The following is a 23,182-nucleotide window of genomic DNA, read 5'->3' as shown; positions in this document are numbered from 1 at the left end:
GCTAAATTTGAGAAAGGAATAAAAATCATATTATTCTTCAAGTCGTTTCAATAGTAGGTGTCTTGTCGACTATTCAAATAGTCGTTACTTACAGCCCTAAAGTGTATACAGTATGTCAGAAGTCACTGTGCAGATCATGCAAACTGGTGCTGGTAATAGAAGAACAAAGTCCGCATCACTTTACACAAAAAAATTCTACGGCACACTCACAATGGCTGAGATTTTCCAGCCATATAGATTTGCCAAAATGACTTTAAAGACATGCACACGCATACAAGCATAAACACGCACTCTTGTCATTTCTCTTTAGCACTATTACACTACTCCGCTAATGTCACTCACTTTTTATTAAGAGTAAACACCTTGCTGTCGCTGTTGCCTAGCGACCGCATACGGTCCGACATAAATACACAAGATGACACCACCCCCACACTGATTCCGCACCCCCCGCCCCAAAAAAAAAATCCACCCGAACCCCCCACTGACTCCTACCAAACCCCTCCCCCGCCGCCTCATCCTCCAGCGTATAGAAATGAAATCCCAGGCAAACAAAGACGTGTGCCGAAACGTGTTGAAATGCAAAAGATTTATAAAGTACAAAAGCACAAACAAACACCTCAAGAACAAAAAATGTAAGCACTGCAACCAAATCGTGAAACTGGTACACATTTGGAAAAGTAACAAATTGGAAATTTCTGCATTATTCTTGAAACATCATCCACCTCGATGCATTATGCTTGGGACTATTCCAAATAGTACCACCTATTTTAGTATCATGGTTAATCAAACAAAAGTGAAATGAATTGGAAAGGTACACAGTTTAAGACCTTTTGCCGGCCAACTCGTGTAGCCTCAGTGGGCCTTTGAACAAAAGGCCGGATTTGTAACCTTGATTCAAAGGTGATGTCGGTCCTGATATTCACGTCTGGTCAAGGTGCATTCAAGTTACATCATGTGGAAGTTGAGTTAAAAAAAAGAAACGCGCTTTATTTTTCTAGCATAGTGTGTCGCTGTTCGAACAGTTATAAATCTAATGTATCCCTAAAAGGCATCATTATAATGATTTTGTCTTCTTAAACACCAGTGTACCAGAAGTTTAACATACGATGACGCGCTATGAAAATTAATCGATTTAGGATGAACTGACCCTAATCATGGAAATGCAAAACAAAAAGGGTTAAAGATGGGTTGCATCGTTTGAGCTGTCCTTAAAAAGTTGAAAGTAGAATATTTTTCCCATTCAGTATGTATGAACAATGCCCAACTGAGTTCAAAGAGCTCAAAGGGGGAGTGCTGGAGAGTGTCATCATGCTCGTCAACACAGGTTTTTGTTTTGTTTTACTTGTTAGTGTAGCATTAAGATGGTGAAAGTAAGAAAAGGCAAGCTTCAAGTAGAGTCAGAACGCCAAGAATGATGAAAAAGAAGAGTTTATTCTGCAGAAGGAAGATCTGGAGTAGTGTAAAAAGCCCAAATCAAATTTCAAGGGTAACAAAAGCAGGTGGCTTGAACAGGAATATATTCTTGAAGGCTAGATAAGCAGACAGAGAGCAGATGGTCGAGGTGTTTCCAATGTTCTCATGGGCACAAGGGGCCTATAGTCAGGTGTGCTGTATGTATGTACGAAATGTTTTTCCTTTAAAAAAAATGTATTATGTGTGCGCTAAAGTCTGGAAATTACGGTCATAGTGCGATCATTCAAAGAACCTACTCAAAACTTTCTCCATAAATCGGAATGGTTGTCAATCCCCTCAGAATTGTCATGTTTCTAAAATAGCAGTTTTCTCTACTTTTCAACCGGTGAACAATTAATGTAAACCCTTGATCCATATTCTTCAGAATTTACATAGAATTTCTTCTGTGTCAAGTGCAACCTAAAAATAGCATTTTTATTCCTCCACAGTGAAATCTGACATCACCAATTACTTGCACTCACTGAATGCACCTTCTGATTTGCGTTGCCGAACTGTATTCCGTTTTTGAGCCTGCGTACCATATACACACTCAAATTGTGTGTCCACAACATACATTATTCTGCGGAGTATAGTATGAAAATGCCTAAAGGCCATGAAATTAAAAATCACGGAAAAGGGGAAACGTCAGGGATACTGTCCAAATGCAATGTAAATGTTCTTTATTGGATCTGAGGAAAATAAATGCGTTTTGCAAACCTTAATCAGAAATAAGGCATTTCTCAATGAACAGCGTCCAACTTGCTTTCACACTTAAAAAATGAACGATGTGAAAAAGGAAAGAATAATTTTCGCTGAATGTAATGGACAGACAGGACATTGCGGGATATTATTATGGGATGTGATTGGCCAGATGAGATAACTGCAAGCCACGGGCAAAAAGCTTACCAATGTAGGTCAAACATACACAGCAACAACTCCACACACACGTACAGACACACACTCATACACAGACGCCTAAAAGAAAAATAAACAAATGAACACAGATATGCATACATGTATATATATATATATATATATATATATATATATATATATATATATATATATATATATATAAGGGCATACACTGTATACATCCACCAACTCTATACAGTTGATATTTACATATGCAGTAATACAATAATTCAATTCACTTGTACTTAAACGCGCATCTAAATACACAAATGAATATAGTGAGAATGTGTTGGCTTTTATGTTTCTATTGTATATATTATCTAAGTGTGCATAATTGTGTACATCCTCCCCTATGTGTGCAGTAATATATGAAATAGAAGATTTGGACAAAGCGAGTACATTTTGGTTATTCCTCACATTGCCAGACCTGGTATTATGGTCATGACTTGGTTTAGGGATGGCATTTTGTTTTGGGGTTAATGTAATGATTGCAGTCAGCCAATCATTTGTAAATGTTAAGGTTAGGAAATGCATAAAGTCAATAGATGTTCCCTCAAGTATCTACTGTATGGAGTAAGATTTGTGTGTTTGTGTTTGCACATGTTAGAGTGCTGTTGGAGTGTGAAGTGAGAGGAAGTGACACAATGGAGCCTCCACAGATTGGGGACAGCTTTGTACTGTAAATGTGCACATGCACGCACACAAATGGTTGCATACACACACATACAAAAAACACAATTGTGTACATGTGTTGGTTTCCATCTTTCAATACAGTAAAGCTGTTTATGTGTGTTTTTGTTTTAAGATCATTGAGTAGACTGCACTGTGTGACAAACCGGAGAACAGCACCAAACCGTAGTGAAGCCTCTTGGATGGGAAGAAATTTATTAAACATTTTGTCTGCTTTTACTGGCTAGTTAACAATTATTAAAGGCTAAAGTCAAAGAAAATTTGGTTATTAAGATGAAAAAAACACCTATTCAGAATATCAGGGTAAAGGGCTTCTAGACCTTATTCTTTTATAGCTACAAATGTCGGTGCATCCCAAAGTCTGGCCAAAATGTGTGACATGTAGCCAGTCTTGGTCAGGCCTTGTCATGGTGTTTTCACAAAATCTGTTCCTATAGCCAAAATTCTTATTTTTCTTTCTTTGAAACACTTCAAAACCTACCCTCTCCAAGTGTAAAACATTTCTATGTATGCTTGTTTTCCATGATTTCTTGAGAATTTAAATTTTTGGGAAATTGACTGAATTCACAGAGGAAAAAAAATATTTCACACAGACATAAAGTGGCTCATAAACCCATGTTGCGATCATACATATACACTAGTCAGGTCAAGTTTATTTAAAGGCTACAAATGTGGAGAAGCATCTACAGATAAACATATACGCTTACACGCACAGAAATATACGTTTGTGTCAGAGAGGCATTCCGTACTTAATAGATGAAGACAATAGTACTACTGTGATTCCTCACTTGATCGCGGTTTACTTTTTGTTTGTTTTCGCCACATTGCGGATTTTCATCATGCCTTGTGTTCTCCATTCTGATCGGCGAAACAGTCGCCCCTTTGTATGCCCGTGCGTCAATAACGTTGCGGTCTAAGTTGTTCATGTACGTAAAACAGCTTGACAAATCTACATTATGCGCACGCAAATTGTTTTCAATTTTGAGTTTCTCGAAAAGCGATGTCAACAAATGCACTTGCCTGACAAAAACACCTTTGCTTGGGCCCAAAAAGACGACAAAGTTAGAATTCTCGACATGCTAAAGGAAGATACAGTAAAAGCATTCTTATGCCACATTTCTGTTTTCCGATAACTTCTACATGATGGTGACAAAATATCAAAAAAGTGGATAGTTTGCTGAAATTATTTTTAACTTTGTTTGGAATCAATAGTACAATATAGCAGCAAGATTAATTTTAAAATTAAAATCGTATTTAAAAAATTAGGATGAACTACGGTACTGTCATCTGTCAAACAAATATTCGAGCCATTAAATAGGTTATGAATAAATAAATAAATAAATAATTAAATCGATAAATAATTGTTTATACCTGGTGAATTGCAACAATTGCAAATCCTTTTTGGAACAAAAGCCCTGCAAAGGGAGAGGGATTACTGTACATGGGATCATATTTTGAATAGTTTTGAGGCAAACATTTTAGGTATGCGTAATTACTTGAAGATACCAGTTAAGCGGATAACCAAATCAGCACACCTTTAGAAAAGTAAAAAAACTAGGTAGTGAAAAAAACAAAAATTAATTAAACAACATGTTTCTTTTACTTTAGTAATTCCATCCATCCATCCATTATCTGCACCGCTAATCCTCACTAGGCAGCTATCTTCGAGTAGTGGGCAGGGGACACCCTGAACTGGTTGCCAGCCAGTCCAACAGAGACGAGCAATTCACTCGCTCATTCACACCTAGGGACAAATCGGACCGGCCAATTAACCTGACATGCATGTCTTTGGAATGTGGGAGAAAACCGAAGCAAGCACGGGGAGAACATGCAAACTCCACACCGGAAGGTTTGATCTCATGACCTCAGAACTGCGAGCACACGTGCTAACCACTGCGCCGCCGTGTTGCCCACTTTAGAAATTAACACGAAATATTTTTGTAAATAAGTTAAGGGAAATATTTTAAATTAGTGTTAAAGGTTAGTTGTACGTATGTCCTGGGGTTCATTTGCAGTTTTCTGATTGTGTCATAAATGTGTAAACGCTTAAAACAAAGTAGAAATTTCACAATGGTATTATGGATGACATTAAGACCCAAACGCTCACCCAGAAGGCTTGGTGTTTGGTTAGGCGTGGCCTATTTTGCTGCGATATGCGCTTTTGTATTCATTCTGTGTTGGCAAGAGAGGAATAAAAGAGTACTCGCTCTTGGTTCTCTCCCCAGTATATATAGATGACCAAAATTCTGTAACAATACGCATCTTTTTTTTGCAACAACTGTAACTGAAAAATCCTTTATCACAACTTATCGTAACTAATGTGAGGCATAACGACATCAACTCACCCTACTGTTATTTTATGTGAACAAGTGATTTTAGATTTAAAAAATAAAGCTACCCCATCATAGAAGAAATACCTTTTTTTAACAAATTATGAGTGAAGTATCATGTGTGTTCAGGGAGTGTATATGTAGCAAGAGTATGGAATGTTGACTTTTCTTGTGACTAGCGCACGGTAGTTAAAAATAGCGCAGCGTGAGCATTCATAATTTAGCATGACCAAAGCCTCGTTCTCGGCCAATCAATAGCTCATTAGGGCCAGAGAGCAGGCAGGGGGGCGGGACTTAGGTCGCAACCACACTTGACATCCATTCCGCTTCATTCATTATTTACATGCCTCATTTGTGTGTTAGCATTAGCATCAACTCTCTGACTCTTTTCTGGCAGTGACGGTGAAAAACAAGCCACAAAATTACTGGCTATGAAACATTTTTTTTGTAAAATCCATCGGAGGAAAGTTTCCCGATCAATGAAGGGGTTTGGCTTAGTGGGGGGTTGATGCTGCAGAGAATATTTGTCATCTGACTTCACATTAATGTAGTGTGGTGCAATGAGTCAAGGAAACAAAAACCTTACTTTACATTGGACTTGAGGGCAAACAGAATTTTGTTGGGCAACCGCCATACTGCAAAAATGATAAGGGGTGTGCAGATTTGCAGATTCTAAACACAATTTGCAAAGGAAATTTGAATGTAACATTTAATTTTCTAAAAAATATTTGCTTTACAAATGCTGTCAAACAGTGAGTGATAGTTTAGTCCTTTTCACATTTTGTAGGATTTTGGGTTAATCCTGAAACCTATTTAGTTTTAATTCATTTTACTAGCAACAAAGTTCGTACACCTTTTTCATGGCTAAACTCAAGCACTTAAGGACTTTTAAAGTCATTTTTACAATTCCTTTAGTATGATTAAAAGAAAAAACTTGTGTGAATAATTTATTTTGCAGATACACAAGCATATCTGCGATTAGCATATGCGACTTTTTAATCTTGTGTGATTATCAAGACATGATTTTTAGATCTTCAGTAAATCGCGGATACATGTGTAGATCTCAACTATATGTGTGTAAATATTTCTGAGGCAAATTTATCTCCATATAGGTGTTGGGTAAAAATTATGAAAGTAATATGTATGTTACATATTTAGTTGCAGGAAGTTCTTCCCATTACTGTTTACCACAGGGAAACGCTACCTTAATTTTCTTGCATGGCCCATATAAAATATCCATAATGGATACTGAATCCTTGAACTAATGTTTAGGTGTAGCATGCACCTGTCCTATTGGGAGCGACCCGTAGGGGGCGATGATTCTTCATAGAACAATGCCGTACAAACTTGTCGTTAATCACGAGGGAAGAAATGCAATGGCACAGCAAAGCCACCAAAGAGCAGAGTCACTTTTAAGCAGACTTGTTATAAAACATTGGAACAACCTCAAGGATTTACATGTACTTGAACCAAAATTCAAGCACCTTTCAAACCTTGAAAACTCAACATTAAGCTTCAAGCTATTTCAAGAGTCTCAAGCACCTGTACAAATCCTGCAGCACAAAAAGACAATTTTATAGTGTCGCTCCGATAAGCTAAAGAAATGTAGGTTTTAAACAGAGATGGCAAAGCTATTAGGTATTGTTAAAATGATGGAAAGATTTGTATTAAATGAAAGGCTGTAATTTATTTTCCTTTTAGAGTTTTTATTAAAAGGGTGGAATGACAAGCTATTGAGGTTTGACGAGACATATCGTCCTTTGAATGACTCTAAATCTGTTGAAAATTGGTGGCGATTTTACTTGGACTTTCCTGGACATGATGGCCTCTGTAACCTTCAACTGTTTTATTTTTTTTCAGGCCACAACAGGAAAACTTTTGTGCCCGATTAAAACCGCAACATGGGAACATGTTGCCCGACAATGACGGACACGCAGAAAAAATTTGCGATGACACGGCGACATCACATGAACGTCTTTAACTCAAACACAAGCACTCCTATAGCCGTTTCGTTAGCGGAAATAAATAGCCGCATAATTTGTACAAGTCTTCTGAATACTTTTTAGTGGCAGTTGTTTTGACACGAGATGGGCCAGCAACCCACACATGACAAAAACATCGTACATTTCTAATTGACTACATCAATTATAGTCTCTTTGATTAGTGTATGGTGAGTATTTTTATCTTTAAAGTAAAAGTGCTTTTACGCTAGCTATGTTTACACTTAGACTCCAAACAGATTTTTGCCAATATGAGTGACGGATGGGATTTCACATCTGTATGTACCAAAACATTGTCACGTTTTGTGACCTTTAAAAGATCGTTTGCTGGTAAGTGAAACTACCTTTTTAAAATTAGTCTGTAAATCGGCAAAGTTGTCCAGAGTTACAGTCAACTTCCCGTAGCCCAATCATAATCATATTTGAAAAATGAATTATAAAGTCGTAGTGGTATTTATCAGACACAGCAATGTTATGAGAAAATCTTTCAAATCATTTCTCCCATTCTCTCCTCCCTGTCTGTCCGTCTGTCTTTCAAATTATTTATTTGGCGAAAGGAGTTGATAAGGGTCCTAAACCAAAGTACTGTTATTTGCAGAATATAAGTTGCACCTAAAAACCTCAAATTGGCCAGAAATTTGATAGTGCGCCTTATATACCAGAAAACACAGTGGATAAAATTGGAAATACATTGTTACAATTGAAGGATACGGCATACTGCCTTTGAGAAACGTAGAGAGTGGTCTTCGAGAGCCCTTTGGTGGTTAACGTATTAATCTTTCGTTGCTAAAAGAAAACAAAGGAGCAACGCTGAACTTCGACGGAAACTCAGATGACAACTTTACAATGTTAATTCCAAATCCTTTTGTGTTGTTGCTTTAGACAATATTTGTCAGTAAGCATGAAAATGTGTACCTGAATGAATATTGCATAGCCTGCCTTTGAGAAACATGTAGAGTGGTCTTCAAGTGCCCTCACGTGGTCAACATGTTACTTGTAGCTAAAATAATTTTTATTGGTAATTTATGTTTTTCAATTAAAACTATTGTTTTGACATAAAAGTATTTTTTTAATATGTATGCACTCCTAGCTTTTTTTTATGGTAGTTATAATTCCAGGCACCTTGTAGTCCAGTGTGCCTTATGTATAAAATCTATATCACAAAATAGTATTTTGAGGAGGTGTGCCTTATAGTGCGGAAAATACGGTAATATGGTGCATCAAATGGACAAAATGTGTTTCTCATTTGAGGTATTGGATACTTGTGTAATAGTGTGTGTTTTTATTGTTGTTGGTGTTTTTTTAAAATATAAAAATGTACAACAGACGCTCCCCTACTTATGAACATTTGAGTCACAAAAAACGGTAGATACGGAAATTTTTTCGGGGATGTCGAAAAATATACAGACACTGCTTTAAGTTCGATTTTGTATTGTGCACCTTTTTCCGAGTACAGGAGAGTACTGTAGTGCTTCCTTCTGTCGCTACCGGCGTGTGGCACAGTGAGAGCTCACCCAGCATCTACCCTGAAGAAGAAATCCGTCTTCCTCTTCCTAGTTTGTGTGTAAACATTCTATACTGCATCTCCAGCGCGCCAAGAACTTTGACATTTTTATTGCTTAATATCTTGTGCATCCGTTTGATATGGTTGGTGTAAAGTGTAAAGAAGAGGCGAGCCGTTTCTTTTGAAATAAAAGTGGAACAAGAAAGCTTGATGCGGTTGAGAAAATGGTTGGATCACTTTTTTTCGGCCACTTTTTAACACGGAAAAGTAAGTTGCCTAATTCTTAAAGCTTCTTACAAAAGTAAGTTAAACTTAACTTCATCAGAGAACATTATTTTATTAAATGTTTATTTTTAGTACAAAAAACACAGGTTACTTATTCAAGCCTTAAACATACTTATATAAACCTATAACATACAAAATATTGCACTGAAGCAACTTACGAACAAATTCAACTTACGATCGTCCGGAATCTTGTGCCTAAGTAGAGAGGCATCTGTAGTTTCTAATCTTCTTATTTCTAACAATGCACACTTCCCTAATAGGAAGTCTCTTGCGTCAAAATGATTCAATTGCTGATCCAAATTTTCACATGCATTTTAGTTCCACAAATAAATAATTTAAGTGTGTTAAAAACACTGTAAAATTGAGGGTTACATGTTTGTATTTGCATATTTTTGTGTTTTTCCTTTTTTTTCAATCATGTTGCAACAAACATCACATCGGAAAATGAACAAATCACCTAAAAAGAAAAAAGGGATGAGAGGTTGAACCCAGAGTCTTATAAGAACCCGTCCCCAAAATAACTGGATTCTTCCATCAATCATTTAAACTCATTATCATGTCTTGCAAGTGTAAGAAGCTTCTTTTCTCATGAGGCTTCGTGAGGTTCACTTGTGGATGCAAACCTAAATAATCCAAAGAATCTAGCAATGATGAGAAAAAAAGAATAAAAACCAAGTGTACTGCACAGATCAGACCAAAGGCGTGGCAACACACGCACGCATAGATGCACATGCACACCCCCTAAATGCAGCATTTCGATTCAATCTGACGCTTCTTGGCGAACCAAATCCCTAATCTCATCTCATCTTTTTCTCCCCAGAAAAAAAAGCAGGATGAGCTCAAAGGAGGCTGACACGCACCAACACACACACACACTGACACACACAGAATTCCAATCAAATACTTACTGGATCACTGGAGTTTGCAATCGATTGTGCAAATCAACAAAGTAATTCATGGCCACGCCCCTTACACGCAAACTCAGTCCCACTGCAGGATTTTTATTTGGTGTTGTGTTACAGGGCAATACTGAAGTCACATAACTGGAATCACAATGAAGAATCAACAACAAAATAATGCGAGCATCATCAAGTGACAAGCATTTAGAAATCAATTATCAATGCAAAGGTTTACATTACTGTGCGGTTGCTACTAACCACTATTTTGATCGTCTACTAGGCAGTGACTATTAAACGATTAGATGAATAATCGATAAGATTATCTTTTTTTTTTTTTTTTTTAATTTAGCATTAAGGTGATTTCATTATGTGGACACAGATAAAAACACAAGTGAAAATGGTAGAATGAAAAATAGATCTTTTATTTAACATACTGCAGCTCCGTACAAATATTGAATACAAATCTTAAACTTATTATGCGCAGTGCTCAGTCAGTAGAAACACAAACCCGTCAATAAACCTCCATTTGGTCCATTTTTTAGAGACAGGCGAATGAATAATAAATTAAAATAAAGTAAACATTTTTATCCCTGTAAGCCAAGACAGGCTCATTTGTAGCAGTAGAACAGTAAACCAAACAAAGATCATGTGCATTAAATAATGTGCAAATATTATGTGTAAATACAGTCAGTGGTCAACTGCTAACTCTGTGGAAATAGACCTTAACGATTCTCGCCAAAATGAAATCGAATGGTTCTAATAATTATTTCTTGTTTGTTACCGCTCGAGACAGAGACACTATTGCGCATGAGCCGCTTTCAGCAGGGATTATATTTATGTGGAGATGCCTCATTCTGTTGGAAAGTTGTAGTCTGCTGCAAAAACGTGAATCTTGTTGTCGACTAAATCTATTAACAATTTTTTCAACAACGTCGACTAATTGTTGCAGCCCTCCGTTGCTGTAAACTCTAAAGTCATAACACTATAAACTCATTAGTTCCATACGTTTTCAGAAGCATTGGCCCTGAGTGCTAAAACGTAAAATTACTTATTGTTCTTATTTAATTAAAAATGTTAATATATATATATATATATATATATATATATATATATATATATATATATATATATATATATATATATATATATATATATATACACAGCTTTTTAGTAAGTATCAAGTCTCTGGGAATGATTTCAAAATGAAAAATAACAATTAGATGGCATTATTTGCATTGGTCAAATCTTTGTCCACACATTGAAGCCCCCACTACCTTGTGTTGCTTCCTGTATCCAATGAATGAGAGTATGTAGGTGGCCCTTTGGCGAATAGGCGCAGTGAAGCAATGTGGTGAGAAAAGTTTAGGTACAGACGGGCATCTTTGTTGAGCTCCTGAACAGGCTAACAACTAGGCTAAGATTATCGGGCACTTTTAATGTCTTGCATGTAATGAATGGGTGTTGTAATTCCCCCCTAGCCCCCTCAAACATTTTCTCCTTAGATCTACACATTTCACATAGGTCACCCTTTTTTACTTCAAAACAGTGAATTTCTCCAAAAAGTGAGAGATTTCAGTACCTGAGAAATGTATATCAAATGGTATGCCCTGTCAATTAGTAACAAAAAGTAGCTCTGTGCTTGAAAATGGTTGGAGACCCCTGCTATATGGCTACAGACCTAAATTTTCTGTCAGCCTTAAAAAGTGAATCCTATCCATCCATCCATCCATCCATCCATCCATCCATCCATCCATCCATCCATCCATCCATCCATCCATCCATCCATCTATCTATCTATCTATCTATCTATCTATCTATCTAACCTTGGTCATATCCCTCAAGAGGGGTGACTGACAGCAAGACAAACACATACAATAGCAAAGAAAATAAAAAGGGGAAAAAATAGCAAAACAACACACACAAACATTTTTGGACCATGGCCAAGCCAAATGCCCAAACACCCAAACAAGTTAAGCACCTCGGCACCCAAGTCGGTCAAGAAAGCGACCATGCCACTCGGGTCAGGGTGACACAACACACTCTTCTGATCAACAGCAGTGCCCGACAGCTCTCACTGGTTTACCCCTTCCGCATCATACAGGTGCCCTGCCCATCCCTTAGAACACGACCAAACATTCCACTATCCTTTTACACTTCTCCACTTATTCTTATCACCAACAAGAGCTCTAGCTTCCACTAGATTTAGACCTCAAAAGTGAATCCAAAGGGCAAAAATTGGCTGGCTTCCCTTTTGAGAGAAATTTCTGGCAATGAATGAGTTAAGAAACAAAACAAAAATTCTTACATCTAGCATGATACAACTGCTGCAATACTGGTTTTCAGAGCCAGAATCTTGTTAAATTGCAACCTGACACTACTGTTGTAAAGCCTTATGCCATGCAACAAAATGCCAAATGATGAAATCTAATGTCACGCCACGGTCTTGCAGTAACAAAATAGCCCTGAACTAAAACCATTTCAACAGTTAGAAAATTTGATGTCATGCTACTGTGCTCTGTCAACAAAATTGAATTGTGGGGCACAAAAATAACAGCACACGAAAACACACACAAACACACAACCGTTGGTCATTTGAGTCAAATTATTGTGCTAATGAGATAATTAATGCAGAAAGACTAGGAAGAAAACTGCTAAGCGCTAACTGCTAGTAAACCTTCCAAAGTGATGCCAAGTGCCAAGAAAGTGCCCATTGTGCGCATGAACGTGCTAACGAGAAGCCAATTGATAGCAATTAGCAGCAAGGTGGGTGTCCCAGCGTGCCGTTTTTAACAAAGGCTTTTTTTCATTTTAATTAATTTGGGGAAAAGATTAAGTGTTGGGTAATTTTGGCAACCAATTATAACGCGACTCTCCGTAGAGGCCACGTCTCTAATGCCAATTTAGAGGGTGTCTCGACGTATTTCACTGCTAATGTTGACAATTGAAGGATGTGGCAGTAGCTCAGGAGGTAGAGCGATCGTTTTAGGATTAAGGGATCCCAGTTCGAATCCCGGCTTGTCCGTGTTACATGCCGAAGTGTCCTTGGGTAAGACACTGAACCCCCAATACCCCCAATAAGCAGGTTAGCGCCTTACATGGCTGCACAGATCACGGCCGCTATTGGGAAATGTGAAGCACAATGTAAAGCGCTTTGGGAAGTCATTGACTTGAAAAGCGCTATATAAATGCAGATCGTTTCATTTCATTTCATGTACTTTATCCCTTAAGGCCGAATGTGACGGCCACCTGACCTAACTGTCGGTTTCCACAATCAACATAGTGTGTTTGGGTGGGGATTGTCCCCGAGCTAAGGCTGCTTTGGAGCTTATTTTCAAAAATGTACATCGCTGTGATCTTTTTCGACTATTCAACAACAGTGTTTTTCAACATTTTTGAAGCCGGGGCACACCTTTCTCCTTTAAGGAAATCTCACGGCTTACAGTCTGTCGAAAATGTTTTAAAATCAATTTCCAGCACCAGTTTCATTATTTTCTTTAAAAACTTATTATGTTGCCCAAATGAGCACGGCGATGCAGTGGTTGAGCCTTACTGTGTGGAGTTTGCATGTTCTCCCAGTTCTTGCGTGTGTTTCCTCCGGGCACTCCGGTTTCCTCCCACATTCCAAAAACATGCGTTTCAGGTTACTTGGCTGGTTCAAATTGTCTCTAGGTGTGAACGAGCGAGTAAGTTGTCTGTCTCTGTGTGCCCTGCGACTGGCTAGCAACCAGTTCAGGGTGTCCCCTGCCCACTGCCTGAGGATAGCTGGGATTGGCTCCAGCACCCCTACTGAGGATAAGAGGTGCAGATAATGGGTGGATGGATGTTGCCCAAATGGACAGTTTAACGTTTTTCTTATCATTTGTGGTCATCGTGGTTCAGGAGGAAATAGTATTACTTTGGCATTGTAGTTCTCTATGTAGGGATTTACTGACTAATCTATGTATCATTACGTATGGGCTGCAGCTAACCGTTCTCTCCCCGATTAGCTAAAACACAGAAGTTTGGTTTATTTTCTAACCTCTCTGATCTTCTTCAATGGGTTGTTGCGTCGTTTCCTTTATATAGAGGCTCTATTGACTCACTTATAAATGATTGTCCTGGCCAGTGTCGAGGATTCCGTATTGTATTGCTAATGAATGACCTATATTTCATGTTGACAATTTCTATGTATTGTTTGTTAATGCTACATACATTGCAGCCTGGTCATCCTTTTGATTTTATTTTTATTTTATAATATACTTTAATCATCCATCCATCCATTATATTCTGCTTAAGCAGGATCGGGTCACTTCATCCTATTCATCTGACGGGATCCCGAGGCGTTCCCAGGCCTGCCTAGGGACATAGTCTCTCCAGCGTGTTCTGGGTCTTCATCGGGGCCTCCTGCCAGTGGGATATTCCCGGAACACCTCCTGAAGGAGGTGTCCAGGAGGCATCCTTATCAGATGCCCGAGCCACCTCAAATGGCTCCTCTCAATGCGGAGGAGCAGTGGCTCTACACAGAGTCACTCCCGGATGACTGAGCTTCTCACCTTATCTCTAAGGAGGAGCCCAGCCACCCTGCAGAGGAAACACATTTCAGCCATTAGTATCCGGGATCGTGTTCTTTCGGTCTTAACTCACAGTTCATGACCATCGGTGAGGGTACGAACGTAGATCAACCGGTAAATCGAGAGTTTGCCTTTTGGCTCAGCTTCCTCTTTACCATGACAAGGACTGCAGAAGCTGCACCAATCCGTCTGTTGATCCTACCCTCACCCTTGAACAAGACCCCAAGATACTTGAACTCCTCCACTTGGGGCAGGATTTCATCCCCAACTTTAATTATTGTATTTTTAATTATATTGTTTGTTAGGGCCATTGCAGCCTTGTCATCCTGGAAGGGGGATTACCTCATGTGCGTTCCCTTCTCAAGGTTTCCTCATTTTCCTCATGCTGAGGTTTGCCCTCATGTAAGTGTTAGATCAGGAGATAGTGTCATAATGGTCTGTGGTCTGTACAGCCCTTTGAGACTCCTTGTGATTAAGGGCTATACAACCAAACATGACTTGGAGGGTCATTTTGACTCAAGGGCAGGAGGGTTAAACAGTTGCATCAAACAAAATAAGTTATTAAATATATTGTACAACCTCATGAACAGATCAGTAGTATTGGATATAACAAGAAAAGTAATGATCTGCTGCAACCTACTGATGCAGATGAACATCAGAGTTATCTTGCTGATCACTGGGAGAAAGCAAAGATACTGAATAATGGCATGATTATTTTGCAAAGCTAATATTGGGCAATTTTGTGCGGCACACTACATAAAGACCCTTGGCACAATAGTGTTAGCCAGCACACTGATTGGACTGTATGGTACTGCTACAAAGAGCTATTATTAACAATGGACACCACAAAAGACAAGCAGAAAAGGGGACAATTCAGATTTTCAGATTCAGATTCAGATCTACTTTATTGTCATTCTAGTACACGTGTATACAGAACGAAATGTCGATACATCTGACCCGCACAGTTTCCTTGAATGTACAGATATAAATTGAGTTGGAGTATTGAGTACTAGTAATATACTAAATAATTATGGCTATGTATAGTAATTTACAGTAGCGCAAATAGTGCAAGAGGAACAGCTAACCAGATGTGCAAAATGGGCAGTCAGGTAAACAAGTCAGGTAAACAGTAACAATAACACTGTAACAATAACGCTGTAAGTACAATAGTGCAGAGAAACAGATGTGCAGTGGCTAGCTATAAAGAACTGCCAGTAGTGCACAAAGTCAAACAACCAACAGATGTACAGATTAGCAGCAGTTTAGATTTACTATGTGTTTGATTGACCATTTAACAGTCTAATGGCCAGGGGGACAAGACTATTGTGGAACCTGGTGGTCCTGCACCGCACACTGCAGTACCTCTTCCCAGAGGCTAGCAGAGTGAACAGTCCATGATGGGGGTGAGAGGGGTCCCTGATAATGTTCTTAGCTTGGGATAGGCAGCGCTTCTGGCCAATGTCCTGAATGGAGGGAAGAGAAGTCCCGATGATTTTCTCTGCTGTCCTCGTCACCCTCCTCACACTACCCCAGTCGGTAGCGCTGCAGCCTCCACACCACACAGAGATACAGCTGGTCAGGATACTCTCAATGGTGCCCCTGTAGAATGTGATGAGGGAGGGTGGGGGCAGGTGGGCTCTCCTCATCCTCCGCAGGAAGTACAGGTGCTGCTGTGCCCTCTTAACCAGTGATGCAGTGTTCACGGACCAGGTGAGTTTGTTTGTGATGTGCACCCCTAGGAACTTGATGCTGCTGACAACCTCCACAGCCTTGTTGTTGATGAAAAGTGGGGCATGGTTGGGCTGGTTTTCTTACCGGTGAGCTCGCTTCTATCAGCGCGGAAAGCAGTTAGCCGGATAAAGGATAAATAGGATAAATAAGATAAATAAGAGGAAGAGTCTTTTTCTGACCATCGATACAAAGCAATAGATAATATAAAGGTATACAAACACACACCGCCGTGAAAGAGGAGTTCAGAGACAACAAGCAGGAGAAATCAGCCATCATTCCATCAGCCCTAATTAAAGACATTTGGCAAAATTCCAAGTCTCGGAATTCGTGGATAGGAATCCCTCAGAAAAAGTGTTGACAAGTCGGGCTATTGCTCATTTGGATGACGTCTGCCTCACACATTGACGCATTGTAAAAAGACGCCAAAAGCAGACAACATTGGATCTGTTTTTTAAGAAACGCGAGTCAAAAAACACTGCTAAGAACCAGTAAACAAAGAGGCGGGTTAACAGGTAAATGAATGTTTTTGTTATTAACCTTATTCTTTTTTTACGTCGTGTGCCTCTGGCTTTATGTTTATTGTGCGGTAATCAAATTTTAACATGTATTTGTTTCATTTTCAGATGCTCTTTTATGAATAATTGAATTTAACATCATACTTTGGCGGATTAGCGCATTTACATTCAAAAGGCGTCTCTACTTACAAATATTTTAGCTTAAATAGCTACTCCCATAACGGATTAAATGTGTAAGTAGAGGTACCACTGTACCAGGACAAGGCTGGTTTTCACTCAAGGCAATAATGGCAACTGCCCAAAGTCTAAGCCAAGTGAAGAGAGGAAAAAAAGATATTGTTCTAGACTACAGTTCATTTCCATGTCGAGTAATCGGAGTGGGCGCAAAGGCGCTGCAAGTGTCACGTCAACTAGCTCCGGGGACTTGCTTCCGTTCTTTCCAAGAGCCACACAGACAAACGTCACTAAGTGCTAGCGAATTAATTGTATTTAATAATTAACATACACAAATATGTTAATTTGTTACTGATTGGGTTACATAAAAAAATATAACAGAAAAATTATGAATGTGAGTTTATATACAGTACGTCTGTTTGACCCAGAGCGAAAATAAAGCCAGATCGCCTCTGCAGCCGGCACCCATCATTCGTGGGGGTAAAATATTGTGCCTGATAAAATAACTCGCTGTTTATTACCAGTGTTTTTCAACTGGTGGGTCGGGACCCAAAAGTGGGCCGCGGACCTGTTTTCAGTGGGTCGTGGGCGGTGTTGGGAATAGAGCCATTATAAATAACGCCGTTTCGTAACAGTATTATTTTTTTTAAGTAACAGGGTCATTTCACAAATTATCTTGTCACCAATCAAAATCGCGAATACCATATAGTTCAATAGCGATTGCAAATATAGTATTTACTAATGCTCCGAAAGAAAAGGGAAATGAGGGATGACTTTTGACAGCACCCAACTCGTATCCTTTACAAACAAAACAGCTCTTTGAGCCGGCTCTTGGAAGTGGGAGACGGCTAGCAGCAAATCGAGAGCGGGTTCCCTTGGAGATGCTATTTTTCTTTTGCGATTACTCAAAATGCATTTCTTCAGGGATTCTGTGTTGTTTAATTTGAATTTGTTTAATATAAAAAGGGTGAAATAGTTTTGGTTTTTTTGGGGGGGGTTAGATTTATACATATTTTAATGTATGTTTCTTGTGTTTTTCAGTGTTAATAGTTAAGTGTTAATTTTGCTTTTTTTTTTTGTCTTTTTAAGTCATTCATAATTATACATAGTAAATGTTAATGTAAAGATTGAACCACCATAACAACCTGAACAGCCTCTTGAGAGCCAAAACAGCCGTCTCTCTTTAGTGACCCGAACAGAAAAAGACAGTTCCCTAAGTCGGAATTCCCATCTCTACAACGGACCAGTCGAGTTGGATTTAATTTATTAAACTCACTTGATATTGTTTACTGCTGATTGTTATTTTATGATATTGTTTATTTGTCTCGCACTTTATGTGTAGGATAAATCTGTTGCTGGTGAGGTTCAATAAATATCACAAGATTTTATAACACAACTAACTACCTGTCCTTCTCTATTCAACTGACTTGAATACTGCTCAGAAAATGTCGAATTCTTTGACATACAACTTTTTAAAGAAACAGAATTAACTGGTTACTTTTACAATAGAGAAACTCCGTTACTAACTCAGTTACTTTTTGGAAGAAGTAGTGAGTAACTATAAATAATTCCTTTTTTAAATTAACGTGCCCAACACTTGTCGCTGAACGTAGATACAGTGGAAAAAATATATAATATGGGTTTTTATTGTCTTGAAGACAAAACCACTGATGTGATTTTTTTAGGATTTCATTAAAAATGCAGCTAAATGATTATTAAAGGGAATATTTTATCTTGAAGATGTTTTAGTTGTGCTGGTCATTTTGTTTATTGTTTGTTAAATGTGAATATATTGTAGTATCTCTGGTTTAAACGGCACAGTAAATTCACTCAATAAATTTAAGAAGTAAATGTTTTCTTTCTTTTGTGTTGTAATGAGGGTGGGATTGTAGGTCCTCAAGTAGGACCAGTTGAGAACAACTGGTTCATACGAAAGGTTCTTGAAAGCGCAGGCTACGCATTTGAACACAAGATGCTGTTTATCACATGTTAACAAAGCCACATCAAAATCTTAAGTTACTCTAGTCTGCTGCAATGGAATTGTCCATACTGATTTCACACTATTGAAAACATCAATTATAGTGATAAAAACACTAGTGGCTTTTGACATGCTACCAGACATGCTACAGTAAATGGTGCTAAACACAGTGAAACTCGTGTTGTTTGGCAACCAAATACAGCTAAATGTTAACAAAACATATACTCTAGCGGCGTTATTCTGTTCTTAAGATAGAAAGTAGAAATGCAGTAAATCTTATCAAAAGCTTAAAGCATAACATTAATATAGAAGCAAACAATTTTCAAGTTTAATCAGCAACAAAACATATCTAAGAACTAGATGCAAGTGAGAATATCCTTTGGACGATAAAGGAAGTAACTGCATGTCAACCAGTGTTAGGTACATTACTTTAAAACTGTATTTAGTTACAGTTACTCATTACTTATTCCAGTAACTGAGTTAGTAACTGAATTAAAAGTAACTAATTACTAGGGAAAGTAAGTATTTCTGTTACTTTAAAAATAAGTTGTTGTATGTCAATTAATTTGAAATTTTATGAACAATAATCGAGTCAGTTGAATGGAGAAGAACAGACCGGTAGTTGTGTTACAGAACCTTGTCGTATTTATTACACCTCACCAGCAACAGATTTCTCCTACACTTGAAGTGCGACATATATAAATAGTAAATAATCAAAAAAACACAATTCATATTGACCGATCATGAGAAAAAAAACAGCTGTTGATTGGTGGCGAGCCGGATTTCACTTCCAAGAGACGGCTCATAGAGACGTTTCACTCACCAACGAAACCAGTCGGTAGCCTCCGCAGATTTCCATTTTCTTTCGGCTCAATAATAAATACAATAATCGTATTCGCTATCTTGCTATATGGTAGTCGCTAATTTTATTGTGATGTCTTCCAAAAAGACACGGCGTAAACAACTCGGCAATCAAACAATACGGTGTCATAATGGCGGAAAAAGTAGTCAGATTACGCTGTTACTAAAAAAATAACGGTGTTACTCCCGACGCTGAAGCCAACATGATGTGCAAGTTGGGGGATAAAGAAGAAGACAGGACTCCTTAATCAAACGGCGTCTGTGAGGTTCTCTCAAGGGCGCCAAGGTCGGACACACAAAAAAATAAAGAATATAAGAAAAGGTGGCGCCATTCGACGGAGGCGGCCGTGGCCGCAAGACTCATTGAGTCTCAAACAAAAGAAAACGAGCTCGCAATGCACCCAAAGAGCAAGGTAACATTTTTTTGTAGTCTTTTTCTTTAAGCGGCCTTTTTTAAATTCCTTTCAGGCAGCAGAACAAATTATTCCTGTGAAAAGCCGCCAAATGGAAAACGCAAAAAGATTTCTATACGGGAAGCTAAAGCTGCGACCTTGCCTTTTCACTTTCACCGACAAGTACTTTTAGTGAGGTGAGCAGCAGGTTGACGGTCTTCTCGTATTGAAACAGTCTCACAGAAGAGCACGGTCGCATATTTTTGTTGTTTGTCGGTTGAAAAAAAACCTAAGCAATATACTTTTGTGCTTCTTTGCCTCCTCTCCTCTCTTTTCAATTTATAATGTTGAATTGTTAACTTTGTTAACAGGATTCCAACATTTTTTGAAACACAGAGCTTTGTGTCGACATTACATACACAACAAAGCTTTGAAACATGTATTTAGAATAGCCTTTGAATTGAGTATAGTACTCAGAACTTTAAAATATTTTGATCTATTAGACTTTGTGCAATACATTAACCCCTTAACAATCCTATAAAATTCGCCTAAAATCCCAATTTAAGACGTACCTATAGTAGAAACAATACGGCTCATGTACTGTTTGGATAAGATGGATGGTTTTGTTTGAAAGGTAACAATCTGAAGTTTTATCCCAATCTGAAATAATCACTGCAAGTTCTACTAACATTGCGTAATCTGAGTTGGAATACACAGAAATAAAAGGGTTTTATTCTCGCCTTATTTTATTTTTTTTGTAATCGCAGGCCTACAAGAGTGTAGTGTGGTCATCTTAGCTAGAAAACAGCTGGTACAATACCATGAAGCCTTACCTGGTCCTAGGTTGATTTTCATCGCTATCTGCAAAACTAAACATTGTATGTTAAACATTTTTCTAAGCATAAGTTTAGGCATTTCCAAAAGTGGCCATTTAGAGACGACCAGTTTCCAGCACTAAAACCTTTGCAACCATGTATTTTACTTGTCCAATTTTTAGACTCTTTGAGAAGGTTGTATATGTTTGACTGCCCTCTCCAAAAGTCTATCCACGATTGTGCACATTTGTGTGTGATAATATATGTAAAAATGGACTCACATTTATTTTCGGCTCTGATTTCAATACAGCCCGTAAAATTCCATAAAATTATGTTGGGAACTTAATTGGCTAACCAATGTGTCTATCAACTTTTTTATCGGTCACTATTGGCTACATATTTTTGAAGCCAAAGTAGGTCAATTTCAATACAGGCCCTTGGAACCTTAAAGGTCTAGGTTCCATTTTCTCACCTGCTCTCTGTGAATGTAACACAAAAATCAAAACTATAGAGTGGTAACTCTTCATACGAGCTTAATACATTCCATTATTGTGCTCGTAGCTCGAATTGCTCATGGAATTTTCTCCAGTATGAAATAATTAAATACTAACTGCTCCACTTCTGTCCTCCCAAAAGCTTCCAAGTGATCCCAAAGCAGCTTTATAACACATCTTTCTGATTCTTTAAAACACAGGGTGGGAAAATATCAAAAAATACATTAATAAGATGGTATCAAGCAAATAAAATGTGAGTAACTCCGAAACATATGTGTGCACGGTGAAGAGGTACGGATAGGGGTGCAAGGAAGAGTAAACGGAGAATGCATACCTGTCAATTTATCCAAAATGTGTTTGCCGCATAACAACTTTTATAAAAGGAACATTTTTTGGAAAATACTATTCCGGATCATCTCTGTCGCTGGTAGCAGACAACAACGTCATCATTTATTGCTAATGTTATTGCTATATTCTACATAGTCTGACTTGCTGTGAGTAAATAGGTGCTGTGTTGTGTTTGTCTCATCTCATCTCATTCACTGCACCGCTTATCCTCAGTAGGGTCGCGGGGGTGCTGGAGCCCATCCCAGCAATCATCAGGCAGTGGGCAGGGGACACCCTGAACTGGTTGCCAGCCAATTGCAGGGCACACAGGGACAGACAACTCGCTCGCTCATTCACACCTAGGGACAATTTGGACCGGCCAATCGACCTGAAATGCATGTCTTTGGAATGTGGTAGGAAACCGGAGTGTCTGGAAGAAACCCACGCAAGCACGGGGAGAACATACAAACTCCGCACAGGAAGTCCGGTAGCTGGATTTGAACCCACACAGGAGGTTCCCAAGACCTCAGAACTGTGCCGATTAAAAAGGAGAATCTGCTATTATTAATATGGGGAGCAATTGGAGTAGGTTGAGATATGGGGACTGTTGATGATAGATAAGCACTTGGCGTACAATTAAAAGTTACCGTAACTTTAAATCAAAGAATAAACAAATACAAATTTGCAGCAAATGTTGTTATTTTTATGCCTGTAGTAGTTTGCATGCACAAACTGGAAAGGCTGATACTGGAGGCAAACAGCCACAAGCCGTGAGCGGGGTAGAGGTTTTTCTAGTGGTAGCCATTGGGACTGTTTATGAACTGGATTTTTCTTCGTATAGCGTGCGAGAGTTTTGACCCCCCCTCCCAAAAAAAACCTCATCTACCGAAATTCTCGTGTTTAGAGGTGCTTGTATAAAGAGGCACCACTTTCTATGCCTTTCTAGCCGCAAGAGCATAAATATGATGATAACGATAATATTAATGATTGTATCACATCAATAGCTGTCTGTCATTTTGCAACATGCTAATTTGACTTTGCTTACAAAAACATGCAAGTATAGCCATGCACAAGCCCGAGCAAACAATGGTGCGAATCAGATTTGTCATGACATCGTGGCAAGTGAGCAGCTGAGAGAGCAGAGAGTAGAAAATCCAATTTGCGCTGGCAGGACTTCAGCAACCTAACAAAGTGGGCACAACGTGGGGGTAGGGGACTTTGTTTTTTAAAGCTTTTAAAGCCCCTGATTAAAGGCCGAGGTGAGTAGGAC

The 23,182-nt window shown here is 38.6% G+C and overlaps 1 protein-coding gene across 2 annotated transcripts in view; it reads right to left on the bottom strand.

The window, feature by feature from the left end:
• The window catches only part of lcor (ligand dependent nuclear receptor corepressor), a 91,167-nt gene that overhangs the window by 32,490 nt on the left and 35,495 nt on the right, over positions 1 to 23,182 (bottom strand). The gene's annotated exons all lie outside the window — the stretch shown is intronic.

This window comes from Urocampus carinirostris, chromosome 8 (assembly GCF_059441175.1).
Source record: "Urocampus carinirostris isolate Australia breed hairy pipefish chromosome 8, RoL_Ucar_1.0, whole genome shotgun sequence".
NCBI classification, from domain to species: Eukaryota; Metazoa; Chordata; class Actinopteri; order Syngnathiformes; family Syngnathidae; genus Urocampus; species Urocampus carinirostris.
The sequence above is the reverse complement of the archived record's forward strand: the minus strand, read 5'-3'. Positions and strand labels throughout refer to the sequence as shown.